The following is a 13,768-nucleotide window of genomic DNA, read 5'->3' as shown; positions in this document are numbered from 1 at the left end:
AGCAGCAATCCCTGCCGTATAAAACTTTTCCCCTCCAGGGAAGAATGTATAACACCACGAATAAGCTTGCCAGATGTTATCAGGGCACAAAGCAGTGCCAAACATACATGCCACTGTCCTCCAAGTTACCCTGGCAACGGGGCAAGCAAAGAACAGATGTTGTGCGGTCTCTCTCCTTCCACAAAAAGAACATTTTGGGTTCCCTTTCCAAAATGTAAAATAAATATATGAATATAAATGGTCCAAAAAGCAATTCACAGTACAACAATCGTTTTTATTACAACAAATGTTTAAATTTGAATAATTATTACAACACCAAATTGTTCAAATCAGACACAAATACATATGAATAAAAATGAGAAACTATCCCGCATAGAGTTGCCAACGATGCTCAATATGGTCATCCTGGAGTTCACGGTTCTTGATCTTTCGATAGGTGTCAAGAAAGGCAGTGATCTCATCTACGTCTCTAGCAGGCTTCACATGGCTCCCAACATTGTCATAATAACTCTAAATTCAAACCCTCTCATCCTTCATGATCATGTTGTGTAAAATTGCACAAGGAGTCATGATGTTTCCGAGGATTTTTTTTATCCCAGAAGCGAGCGGGACCTCGAATAATCGAGCTTGCAACACACCAAATACACTCTCAACATCCTTTCGACAGGCTTCTTGTACTTCAGGCTTGGGATCACTAGTGGTCTTCACAAATGTTGAACATGAAGAATAAATACCGTCGGCAAGATAGTGCCTCATGGTATAGTCATGGCCACTAACGGTATAGTTGCAAGCCAAAGCTTTGTCACTAGCTAGCTGAGCAAATAGATGAGATCGTTGCACGATATTAATATCATTGAGAGAACCCGAAAAATCAAAGAAACAATGCCAAATTCATAAATCATGTGAGGCCACGGCTTCAAGCACAATGGTGGGTTTATGTTTGGCCCGTGTATTGCCCTGCTCAAGTCACCGCGTAGTTTTTTCACCTCCAATGCATGCAATCAATACTACCTAGTATGCACGTCCATCCCCTTTCCTCGTTCATTGATGCGAGCTTCTTTGTGTCTTCCTCGTTTGGAGTTCGAAGGTACTTCGGGCCATGCAAAGACACAAACGCATTTGATAGTAGTATCTTCTTCAATGCGAAGATATTCATCCGCATAGTTGGCAGGAACACCATATGCAATCACTCTCATCGCCGCCGATATTTTTTTAGATGGACTAAAGCCAAGCAAACCGACGACATTCCTACGTCGAGTGAAAAAACGACAATTCTGCTCGCAAGCTTCAATGATGCGTACGAGAAGAGATCTACACATTCGGTATCGCCTACGAAATAGGTTCACCGAATATATCGGTACCCCGGCGAAGTAGTCATTCATGAGCATCTTGCAACCGAGAGCTCGGTTGCAGGGAATGCATAGCTGGCCAACCGTGGATCTGCGACGCTTTTTCTTCGGCCATTCTCAAATTTGTCCATGAGATGCAACAACACTAGATTATCGGCATCCTCATCGAGAATCATCTCTTCTACGTCTGAATCATCCGATGAAGACGACGAGGATGAACTCCAATCCATCTAAAAAATGTTGTGTAAAATTGCACAAGCAGTCGTGATGTTTGCAAGGATTTTTATAGAGTTAAATGCACCACATGTGCCCTAACTTGTCCGCTATGGTCAGTTTGGTGCCTAAACTTGAAAAATACACAAAAGTGGTGTCATAAATTGTCTGGGCGTTCAAATACGATGCCTCTCGACGTATGCCGCCGTATCGAGTGCCCGCATGGCATGCCAGCATGTCGCTGGGCCACATGTCAGTGGTTGCAGGCGCTGGACGCGTGCTATGAGTTGCACGTGTTTTTTAACAGAAATGCCCCTGAATTCTAATTAGTTCTCGCAAAATACCCATTGATTTTAATTAATACTCGCAAAAAATACCAGGAAGCGAGCGTGCAGGGAATTCGAACATGGGACATCCTCGCCGCCTGACAATCGAGCGGACCAGGCGGCCACGGTCTGGTTTGCACTTAATTATCAGCAAGCAGTTTATATAGATGATTACACGTATCGCTCTGCATATGTTTTACTGGAGTAATTTTATTTTTATTTATTTCCAAGTTACTATCTTTTCTTCGAGTGAAGTTTATGTTTAGTTTTCATGATACGTAAATTTTTCCATGTGAAAAAATAAAATAATTATCAATATGTAATTTTGTTAATTTTATATCTCTATTCTATTTCCATTATTGTGTCCTCTGAAGAGATAAAGATGAACTTTTTCTAAAATTGATGTGGAACTCAAAAGTTGAACGTATATTAAAAACACAGTGAGCAGTTTTTGAAATACACGTTCACGTTGATGTTCATTCTTTTATTTTCATATTATTTTAGAAAATGCTCACCATGTTTTTTGATAATGTTGAATGCGTATTAAAAATAATATTATGTAATATTATTCTTAAATTTCTACAAACACGCTTAACATGTTAGTACGTTTCTAGAATTTATTATTATCACACAATAATATTTACTACACGTTGAACAGTTTTTAAAATACAATATTGTCAATTTTAAATAATTATGCATTTTAAAAATAAAATGAAGATACACAATAATTGTTCGTGCTTATGGTGCTCAATGAGGATACATAAATTTACAGAATACTTTTTAATATACGTTCAACTTTTTATGTCCACATAAATTTTAGAAAAATTTCATGTTTATCTCTTCAAGGTACACAATAATGAAAATAGAATAAAGGTATAAAATAAACAATAATTGCATATTGATAATTATTTTATTTTTTCATATGGGAAAATTTATGTATCATGAAGATTAAACAGAAACTTCACTCGGAAAAAAATGAAGCAGTACTTAAAAAAAACTGTAGAAAACATGTGCAAAGCGATACATGGAATCTTACATATAAGTTGCTAGCTACCAGTTAAATGTAAACCAAAGTGTGGCCTCTTAGTCCGCTTGTTTGTTAGGCAAAGGTTCGAATTCCCTTCATGCCAACTTGTGTTTATATTTTTGTGAGAATTAATTAAAGTACATGCGCATTGCCGTAAAAAAAACCAGTGTGCATGCATCGCCCGTAACAATTTTTTTCAAGAATTAACTAAAGTTCAGGGGCATTTCTATAAAGAAAATCACACACACAACTCACAACGCGCCCGCAGCCACTAACATGTGGCCCAACGACACGCTGGCATACCACACAGGCAGTTGATATGGCGGCATACGTCTAGAGGCACCGTGAACGCCTAAACAGGTTACGGCACCACTTTTGTGTATTTTTCAAGTTTAGGCACCAAACTAAACGCGTCGGACAAGTTAGGGCACCTGTAGTGTATTTAACTCATTTTTTTTATCCCAGAAGCGAGCGGAACCTCGAATAATCGAGCTTGCAACACACCAAATACCCTCTCAACATCCTTTCGGCAGGCTTCTTGTGCTTCAGGCTTGGGATCACTAGTGGTCTTCACAAATGTTGAACATGAAGAATAAATACCGTCGGCAAGATAGTGCCTCATGGTATAGTCATGGCCACTAACGGTATAGTTGCAAGCCAAAGCTTTGTCACTAGCTAGCTGAGCAAATAGATGAGATCGTTGCAAGATATTGATATCATTGAGAGAACCCGGCAAATCAAAGAAACAATGCCAAATTCATAAATCATGTGAGGCCATGGCTTCAAGCATAATGGTGGGTTTATGTTTGGCCGGTGTATTGCCCTGCCCAAGTCACCACGTAGTTTTTTCACCTCCAATGCATGCAATCAATACTACCTAGTATGCACATCCATCCCCTTTCTTCGTTCATTGATGTGAGCTTCTTTGTGTCTTCCTCGTTTGGAGCTCGAAGGTACTTCAGGCCGCGCAAAGACACATACGCATTTGATAGTAGTATATTCTCCAATGCGAAGATATTCATCCGCATAGTTGGCAGGAACACCATATGCAATCACTCTCATCGCCGCCGATATTTTTTGATATGCACGAAAGCCAAGCAAACCGACGACATTCCTACGTCGATTGAAAAAACGACAATTCTGCTCGCAAGCTTCAATGATGCGTACGAAAAGAGACCTACACATTCAGTATCGCCTACGAAATAGGTGCGCCAAATATATCAGTACCCAGGCGAAGTAGTCCTTCATGAGCATCTTGCAACCGAGAGCTCGGTTGCAGGGAATGCATAGTTGACCAACCGTGGATCCGCGACGCTTTTTCTTCGGCCCTTCTCAAATTCGTTCATGAGATGCAACAACACTAGATTATCGACATCCTCATCGAGAATCATCTCTTCTATGTCCGAATCATCCGATGAAGACGACGAGGATGAACTCCAATCCATCTAAAAAATGCACGCTCGTGAATTTCACCCGAACCTCACCGATTGAAATTGAGGCAAAATTAATGGCGGACATTGAACATACCTTCCCCCGAAGTAAAGCCAGCCACCCCTTTCTTCTCCCTCACCGGCCGAAGCAAAGGTGGCTGCCCCTTACTTCTCCCCCTATGGCTGAAGCAAAACCAGTTGAAATCCCTTCCCCCGGCGCATGCGGGCGACCCCGGCCGATTCCGAGGCTCACCTGCGCCGTAACCAACCGGATCCACCGGCTACAAGGCCGCGCGCCAAGCTCCGGGGTGAATCCATGGTGCCTACGCAAGCGGCGAGCCCGCGGAGACAAATGGGTGTTGGGGAACGCGGTAGTTTCAAAAAATTTCCTATGAACATGCAAGATCTATCTAGGTGATGCATAGCAACGAGAGGGGAGAGTGTTGTCTATGTACCTCGTAGACCGAAAGTGGAAGTGTTATGACAACGCGGTTGATGTAGTTGTACGTCTTCACGATCCGACCGATCCTAGCACCAAAGGTACGGCACCTCCGCGATCTACATACATTCAGCTCGGTGACGTCCCACGAACTCTAGATCCAGCTGAGGTCGAGGGAGAGTTTTGTCAGCACAACGGCGTGATGACGGTGATGATGAAGTTACCGACGCAGGGCTTCACCTAAGCACTACAACAATATGACCGAGGTGGAAATCTGTGGAGGGGCCACCGCACACGGCTAAACAATCAACTTGTGTCCTAGGGTGCCCCCTGCCCCCGTATATAAAGGAGCAAGGGGGAGGCCGGCCGGCCCTCATAGGGCGCGCCCCAAGTAGGATTCCTACTAGGAATCCTATTCCTAGTAGGTTTCCAACAAGGGAAGAGAGGGGGGAGGAAGGAGAGGGAGAGAAGGAGAAGAAAAGGGGGGCGTGCTACGTCTTGAGCTTGCGTTGGTTTTCCTTGAAGAGGAAAGGGTGCTGCAGCAATAGTAGCATAAGTATTTCCCTCGGTTTTTGAGAACCAAGGTATCAATCCAGTAGGAGGCTCCTCAAAAGTCCCACACACCTACACAAACAAACAAAGAACTCGCAACCAACGCAATAAAGGGGTTGTCAATCCCTTCACGGCTACTTGCGAAAGTGAGATATGATAGAGATGGTATGATAAGATAAATATATTTTTGGTATTTTATAATATAGATTGGAAAAGTAAAGATGCAAATAAAAGTAGATTGAAAGCTTATATGATAAAAGATAGACACGGGGGCCATAGGTTTCACTAGTGGCTTCTCTCAAGATAGCATAAGTATTACGGTGGGTGAACAAATTACTGTCGAGCAATTGATAGAAAAGCGAATAATTATGAGATTATCTAGGCATGATCATGTATATAGGTATCACGTCCGTGACAAGTAGACTGACTCCTGCCTGCATCTACTACTATTACTTCACACATCGATGGCTATCCAGCATGCATCTAGAGTATTAAGTTCATAAAAATAGAGTAACGCATTAAGAAAGATGACATGATGTAGAGGGATAAACTCAAGCAATATGATATAAACCCCATCTTTTTATCCTCAATGGAAACAATACAATACGTGCCTTGCAACCCCTGCTGTCACTGGGTAAGGACACCGCAAGATTGAACCCAAAGCTAAGCACTTCTCCCATGGCAAGAAAGATCAATCTAGTAGGCCAAACCAAACTGATAATTCGAAGAGACTTGCAAAGATAACTCAATCATACATAAAAGAATTCAGAGTAGATTCAAATATTTCTCATAGATAAACTTGATCATAAACCCACAATTCATCGGATCTCGACAAACACACCACAAAAAGAGTTACATCGAATAGATCTCCACAAGAGAGGGGGAGAACATGGTATTGAGATCCAAAAAGAGAGAAGAAGCCATCTAGCTAATAACTATGGACCCGAAGGTCTGTGGTAAACTACTCACAACTCATCGGAGGGGCTTTGGTGTTGATGTAGAAGCCCTCCATGGTCGATTCCCCCTCCGGCGGAGCGCCGGCGAAGGCTCCAAGATGGGATCTCGTGGATACAGAAGGTTACGGCGGTGGAAATTGTTTTTCGTTGGCTCCCTGGATGTTTTCGGGGTACGTGGGTATATATAGGAGGAAGAAGTAGGTCGGTGGCCGCCCGAGGGGCCCATGAGACAGGGGGACGCACCCTGTAGGGGTGGGCGCGCCCTCCACCCTCATGGCCGCCTCGGCTGCTTATTGGCTTGCACTCCAAATCCTCTGGATCACGTTCGTTCCAAAAATCACGCTCCCGAAGGTTTCATTCCGTTTGGACTCCGTTTGATATTCCTTTTCTTCAAAATACTGAAATAAAAAAAAACAGCAATACGGGCTGGGCCTCTGGTTAGTCGGTTAGTCCCAAAAATGATATAAATGTGTAAAATAAAGCCCATAACATCCAAAAGGGGTAATATAATAGCATGGAACAATAAAAAATTATAGATACGTTGGAGACGTATCAAGCATCCCCAAGCTTAATTCCTGCTCGTCCTCGAGTAGGTAAATGATAAAAACAGAATTTTTGATGTGGAATGCTACCTGGCATAATTCTCAAATATAATTTTCTTTATTGTGGCATGAATGTTCAGATCCAAATGATTCAAAATAAAAGTTCATATTGACATAAGAAATAGTTACACTTCAAGCATACTAATCAAAGCAATCATATCTTCTCAAAATAACACGGCTAAAGAAAGTTCATTCCTACAAAATCATATAGTTAGGCTATGCTTCATTTTCATCACACAAAGATGTTCCCAAATTCTACACCCCCGATGACAAGCCAAGCAATTGTTTCGTACTTAAATAATCTCAAACTTTTTCAACTTTCACGCAATACATGAGCGTGAGCCATGGATATAGTACTATGGGTGGAATAGAATATGATGATGGGATTGTGTGGAGATGACAAAAAAGGAGAAAGTCTCACATTGACGAGGATAATCAACGGGCTATGGAGATGCCCATCAATTGATGTCAACATGAGGAGTAGGGAATGCCATGCAACAGATGCACTAGAGCTATAAATGAATGAAAGCTCAAAAACAGAAACTAGTGGGTGTGCATCCAACTTGCTTGCTCACGAAGACCTAGGGCATTTGAGGAAGCCCATCGTAGGAATACACAAGCCAAGTTCTATAATGAAAAATTCCCACTAGTATATGAAAGTGACAACATATGAGACTCATTATATAAAGAACATGGTACTACTTTGAAGCACAATATATGAGACTCACTATATGAAGGACATGGTGCTACTTTGAAGCACAAGTGTGGAAAAGAGATAGTAACATTGCCCTTTTTTTCTTTGGCCTTTTCTTTTTTTCTTTTTGGCCTTTTTTCTTTTTTCCTTTTTTTTCTTGGGACAATGCTCTAATAATGATGATCATCACACTTTTATTGATTTACAACATATGAATTACAACTCAAAACTAGAACAAGATATGACTCTATATGAATGCCTCCGGTGGTGTACCGGGATGGTGCAATGAATCAAGAGTGACATGTATGAAAAATTATGCATGGTGGCTTTGCCACAAATACGATGTCAACTACATGATCATGCAATGGCAATATGACAAAAATAATGTGTGTCATGATGATAAACAGAACGGTGGAAAGTTGCATGGCAATATATCTCAGAATGGTTGTGAAAATGCCATAATAGGTAGGTATGGTGGCTGTTTTGAGGAAGATATAAGGAGGTTTATGTGTGATAGCGCGTATCGTATCACGGGGTTTGGATGCACTGGCGAAGTTTGCACCAACTCTCAAGGTGAGAAAGGACAATGCACGGTACCGAAGAGGCTAGCAATGATGGAAAGGTAAAAATGCGTATAATCCATGGACTCAACATTAGTCAAAAGAACTCATATACTTATTGCAAAAATTTAGAAGTCATCAAAAATCAAGCACTACGCGCATGCTTCTAGGGGGATAGATTGGTAGGAAAAGACCATCGCTCGTCCCCGATCGCCACTCATAAGGATGCACAATCTAAGTACACTTCATGTTTCAAATTCGTTACACAACTTTAACCATACGTGCATGCTACGGGACTTGCTAACTTCAACACAAGCATTCTTTAAATTCATAATCACCCAACTAGCATGACTTTAATATCACTACCTCCATATCTCAAAGCAATTATCAAGTATCAAATTGATCATAGCATCCAATTCACTTCTTGTGATAGTTTTTATTAGGAACATTTACATTTATGCCCCTAATTTGTGCCCACTCTCAGATTTACCCTTAATTTCAAAGGCTGCTCAAATTTACCCCTCCGTCGCTAGGTGCCCTTACAGAAATGCCCTTCTGCTCCGTTACCGTCCGGTCAAAGCCGGTCAAAGGGCTTTGACTGTCCTGAAAAAAATAGCAAAAAAATTCTAAAAGATCTGAAATATTGTGAGATCGAAAATACTCATGTGCGCAAGGTGCGTGCAAGTTTTCGTGCTATTTGAACATTCCAGAAGATCGTGACGAGGAAAAACAGTTAATATGTACGCTTGTGAACAGTAATTTAAAATAACTTGCAAGAAAATTCAAAAAAATATGAAAAAATTTGGCATCAAAGAGGCTCGGGTCTGCAAGGTGCGTGAAAATTTTATTTGTGTTTGGACACTGTAGGAGCTCCAGAAAAAAATAGTCATTTTTCCAAAGTTTTTTCCCAAGCCAAATTTTGTTTTTTTCTCCACGAGCTCCTACAGTGTCCAAACACAAATAAAATTTGCACGCATCTTGCAGAACCGAGCCTCTTTGATGCCAAATTTTTTCATATTTTTTTGAATTTTCTTACAAATTTTTTGAAATTACTGTTCACAAGCGTACATATTAACTGTTTTTCCTCGTCACGATCTTCTGGAATATCCAAATAGCACGAAAACTTGCACGCACCTTGCGCACATGAGTATTTTCGATCTCACAATATTTTAGATTTTTTAGAATTTTTTTGCTATTTTTTTTAAGACGGTCAAAGCCCTTTGACCGGACGGTAACGGAGCATGTTGTGCATGATCACACAAGCAGTCATCACCTCCCAAACCTTCTTTCATTCCATGACAGTGCAGGGTTTCGAGCAATATCCCACCGGGATTGAAGCACACCAAAAGCATGTTCCACATCCTTTCTAACACTCTATTGCATTTGGGCAAATCTCTTTCTCTTCTCACCTTGGGGTTTCGAGATTGTCTTCACAAAAGTTGACCATTGAGGATATATACCATCTGCTAGATAGTATCCCTTGTTGTACTGGTGGCCGTTGATCTCAAACTTGACAGGTGGGGAGTGGCCTTCTGTAAGCCTTGCGAAGACTGGAGAGCGCTGCAGCACGTTGATATCATTGTGAGAACCTGCCATGCCGAAAAAAGAATGCCATATCCAAAGATCTTGCGATGCCACCGCTTCTAATATGACAGTGAACCCGTTAACATGCCCCTTGTACTGGCCCTGCGAAGCAAATGGACAGTTCTTCCACTCCCAATGCATACAATCTATGCTGCCAAGCATGCCTGGAAAGCCTCTAGTTGCGTTGGTCGCCAACAATCTCTCTGTATCAGCGGCAGTTGGCTGCCTCAAGTACTCTGGGCCAAACACCTCGATCACGGCCTGGCAAAACTTGTACATTGACATCAGACATGTTGTCTCACTCATACGCACATACTCGTCCACCAGATCGCTTGGAATACCATATGCAAGCATGCGGATGGCCGCGGTGCATTTCTGGTAAGAGAAGAATCCAAGCTTGCCAAGGGCATCCGTCTTGCACTCGAAGTATGGGTCATGAGCAACCACTCCCTCTCGGATACGATTGAACACATGCCTTGACATACGAAAACGGCGACGAAATTTATCCTGCTTGAAGAGCGGGGTGTTGGCAAAGTAATCGGCATAAAGCAGGGTGTGGCCTCTCTCCCTGTTGCGGTTCAGGTTGGGAGCACGGCCAGGGAGTGACCCCCTGTACCGAGGAAGCTGTCGTTGAATATGGTCGTGAAAGACCAGTGCAGCCACCACAAGATCTTCATCATCCAACGACGAATCGTCCGACGAACAATGGAAGTGATGAAAGAAAAACTCGTCTCCACTGTCCATACCTTTGATGGCAAAAGGTCGAACACCTTCCGGTCGTGGTGGCGAAGAGGCCGCGATGATCACCTCGACGCAGCAGGGGTGGTTGCCGGCCGTCTACTGGCCGCTCTAGAGCTCTCATCAAAATCCGCCTTGGTCCGTCGCCGGCAGTCGTGTCCCCTCCGCCACCGGCAAGGACGGCGACGGCCAAACCTCCCCCGATAGACGACCAAAACTACGGCGAAAGCGCGGGCGTGGTGGCGGCCATGTCGAGACGTAGTTTGGTATGGACGGCGGGGGGCTGCGCGGTGAGGAGGCGACCGAAGAATAGGGGCGGCGCCGGCGGCGGGGCGAGGCGGGGAGAGAGGGTGAAGCGTTGGGAGCGGAGGGACTGCTAGTGTCCCTGACAGGCGGGCCACGGGGGGGACAAGGGCGTGCGTCGCGGCCGTCTGCGCGCGTCCGTTTCACCCCAAACCGAACGCAAGTTTGGGCCGGGGATGGGTCGAAAACGGACGGAATCCGGACATTTGTTCGTTTGAGGCCGCGCGCTGGGCCGTCTCTTTTGTCCCTTTTACCCCAAACGGATGGGGCCGGACAGGATAGGGTCGCGCGGTGGAGTTGGCCTCAGGTTCGAATATCCCCAGACTTTAATTTGGCCGTCGACATTACTACAAAGATTGGCGCGTGACCAACACTCTTTGTTTGTTAATAAAGCTACACTGAAACCATGTGGTCTTGGTTAGTGACAACCCATATATTCGATTATGAAGATATAGTTCTTTTGGGGCAAATCTTCATCAGAAAAGAAACAAATAAAAGGAAGAGAAGAAAGACAATGGCTGCATCGTGGCGCTTTACACGCACGACGGTCGTTGCCCATATCCATTGCTCTGTTAGGGCATGGCCAATGGGCCAAGCCGGACTGCTGCCCCAGCTGCCACATCAGCCTAAATTCTCTAACTGAAGAAAAGGCTACTGCCTGCAGGGTGAGACCCGATCTTGCAGAGGAAGCAGCCTCCACGGGTGAGAAAAGCAGCTAGCCCAAGGAAAAAGAAGGCAGAGAGAGGTTATGAGATGTGAAAAGTTAGAGAAATATGAAGAAGTACCGAGATATGTGAAGGTGGGTTCAGCAAAGAGGAAAATATACTTGCTGCTTCCGTTGTGCAAATACCATGGCTTCATTTGCTTTACCTAACTGGTGGCGGAAAGTAAATACCATGACAAAGAGCAACAGATGGGGCAGCTATAAGGTGATGACCATAGTTCTTGCCCTTTATGCTGGCCTAGCAGCAGTAAGCACTTTCTACTTTTGTACAGACCTAGCACTTTCAACTTTTGTACAGACCTAGAAATCGACATAGATAGTGGAAATTCTAACGGCAACAGTACCTACGGTCACATCTGTTGCCCTTTGTTATGGCACCAAGATTGCTGTGATGACTTGCAGTATAAAGGTACCAAATATTTTGCTGCGGGAATACATTGTAAATTTGTAATACACTCCGATATTTTGTCCAGGATGGTAGTTTTTTTGCCTGATAAAAGTAGAGAAGGACGGAGCGTTGCATGCACAATTATCTCTCTCCACCCACTTAAAAACTAGCTTTTCATTTTTTTTGTGATACTAATTCATTGATATCTTTTGAATAAAAAATTACTCTAAAATCTTTTTACGAATTTGAATTCTGGGTGACGAGAACGTTAAAATGAGATCAAATTTGAATATATTAAATATTTTCAGAATTCATAAAACATATTTCACTCCTTTCTTAAAAATAGATCTCATTCATTAATTAAAATTGAGAGTGCGGAGATATTGAGAACACATATTTTCATTTCAAAAACATAGATTTAACTCATTTCAAAAGAATTATTTCATTTCATTCATCAAAAATAAATTCACTCATTTTCAAAAAGACCGATCTCACTAGTATAAAACTACATATTTCACTCATTTTAAAAAGGATTTCACTCATTTAAAAAACGATCTCACTCCTCTAAAAGCACTTATTTCACTCATTTCAAAAGACTTATATCGCTAAATTCATAAATAATAATTTCACCCATTACCAGAGAGACCGATTTCACTCGTTTTAAACAACATATTTCACTCATTTCAATGAAAGTATATTTGACTAGTTTGTGTTACATTGATTTCACTTAATTCAAAGTACTGATTTCACGCAACTCAAAAAATAATTTCACTTATTTCAAAGAATCAATTTCACTTATTTCACACAATTAAAAGAAGGATACCAATGTACAATGCACAATCTCCAACTCCCCTTTATAATAGAGATGCCTGTTCTAGCTTTGGTAATGTTGGTCCCATGGTTTGTATAGGAAATGAAAGGTCTTAGTTCATTTTCCCAAGGTTTTTGTGACGATATGCCTATGATATTGCTTATACAAGCTAGATATCATCATGTCATGTTGGTGTGCATCTCAGAGTTCATCTTCATCGCCACTGGGTAAGTGGCTCTCCAGAGTGCTCCTATTTGGCTTGGTTGGAGGTGACAGGCTTCTTGCCTTCAGGTGGTTTTCTACTCACTTCTACTAAAACTGCTCGAGGTAAAAATGGAGGCCAACTGAAAAGTTGGAGGAGCCAGAAATGGTGACAACCCGCTGTGGTGGCAATGTTGTTATTTCATAACTATTTGAATCCTCTATGGTCTATATGCAGAAATATAGTGAGGTGTGTATTCCCAGGTGATGTTTTGGTAAATCCAAATGGAGTGGTATTAGAGAGTAATGGTGGTGAGTCAGTGCTTTGGGTAGTTAGTCAGGGTTGTCCCATGACTTTAGTTATGTGTGTAGTTTTAGTTAGGCGTCTTGCTCTATTAATCTTAGACGTCATTGGCATGTCAAAATAGTTTTTGTTCAGCTGGGTAATCAATGAGGACCGAGACTGCTTGTATGCGTGAAGTATAGTTGTATGTGCTAATGGCTGTTGTTTCAAACGTTGTATATACTGAGCAACACCAAATCAAGATGCCAATTACATGTCTATGCCCCTCTTAACCATCAAACAAATAACTTGTAGAATATGTCAGACTTTCTTTCGAAGAATAATGTATCTTAGTTGAGTAAGAATTTCCAAGCTATTTGCTAAATCTCTTGGTGCAATGAGGCGAGCATAACTTTGATGTTGTATTTCATCGGCGCAACAACACACGCTGATGCTTCTAGTAAGGATGGATATCTGCCTAAACGATCAATTATCTACCAAATGGGAGTTTCGAGGGGCCTGAACGTTCTAATCACATGGAATACATTATAATGCTTCTTAATCAAAAGGGTAAGTTTTAATCCCACC

The sequence above is a fragment of the Triticum aestivum genome, chromosome 1B (assembly GCF_018294505.1).
Source record: "Triticum aestivum cultivar Chinese Spring chromosome 1B, IWGSC CS RefSeq v2.1, whole genome shotgun sequence".
Classification (NCBI taxonomy): Eukaryota; Viridiplantae; Streptophyta; class Magnoliopsida; order Poales; family Poaceae; genus Triticum; species Triticum aestivum.
This window is presented reverse-complemented; position numbering follows the sequence as displayed.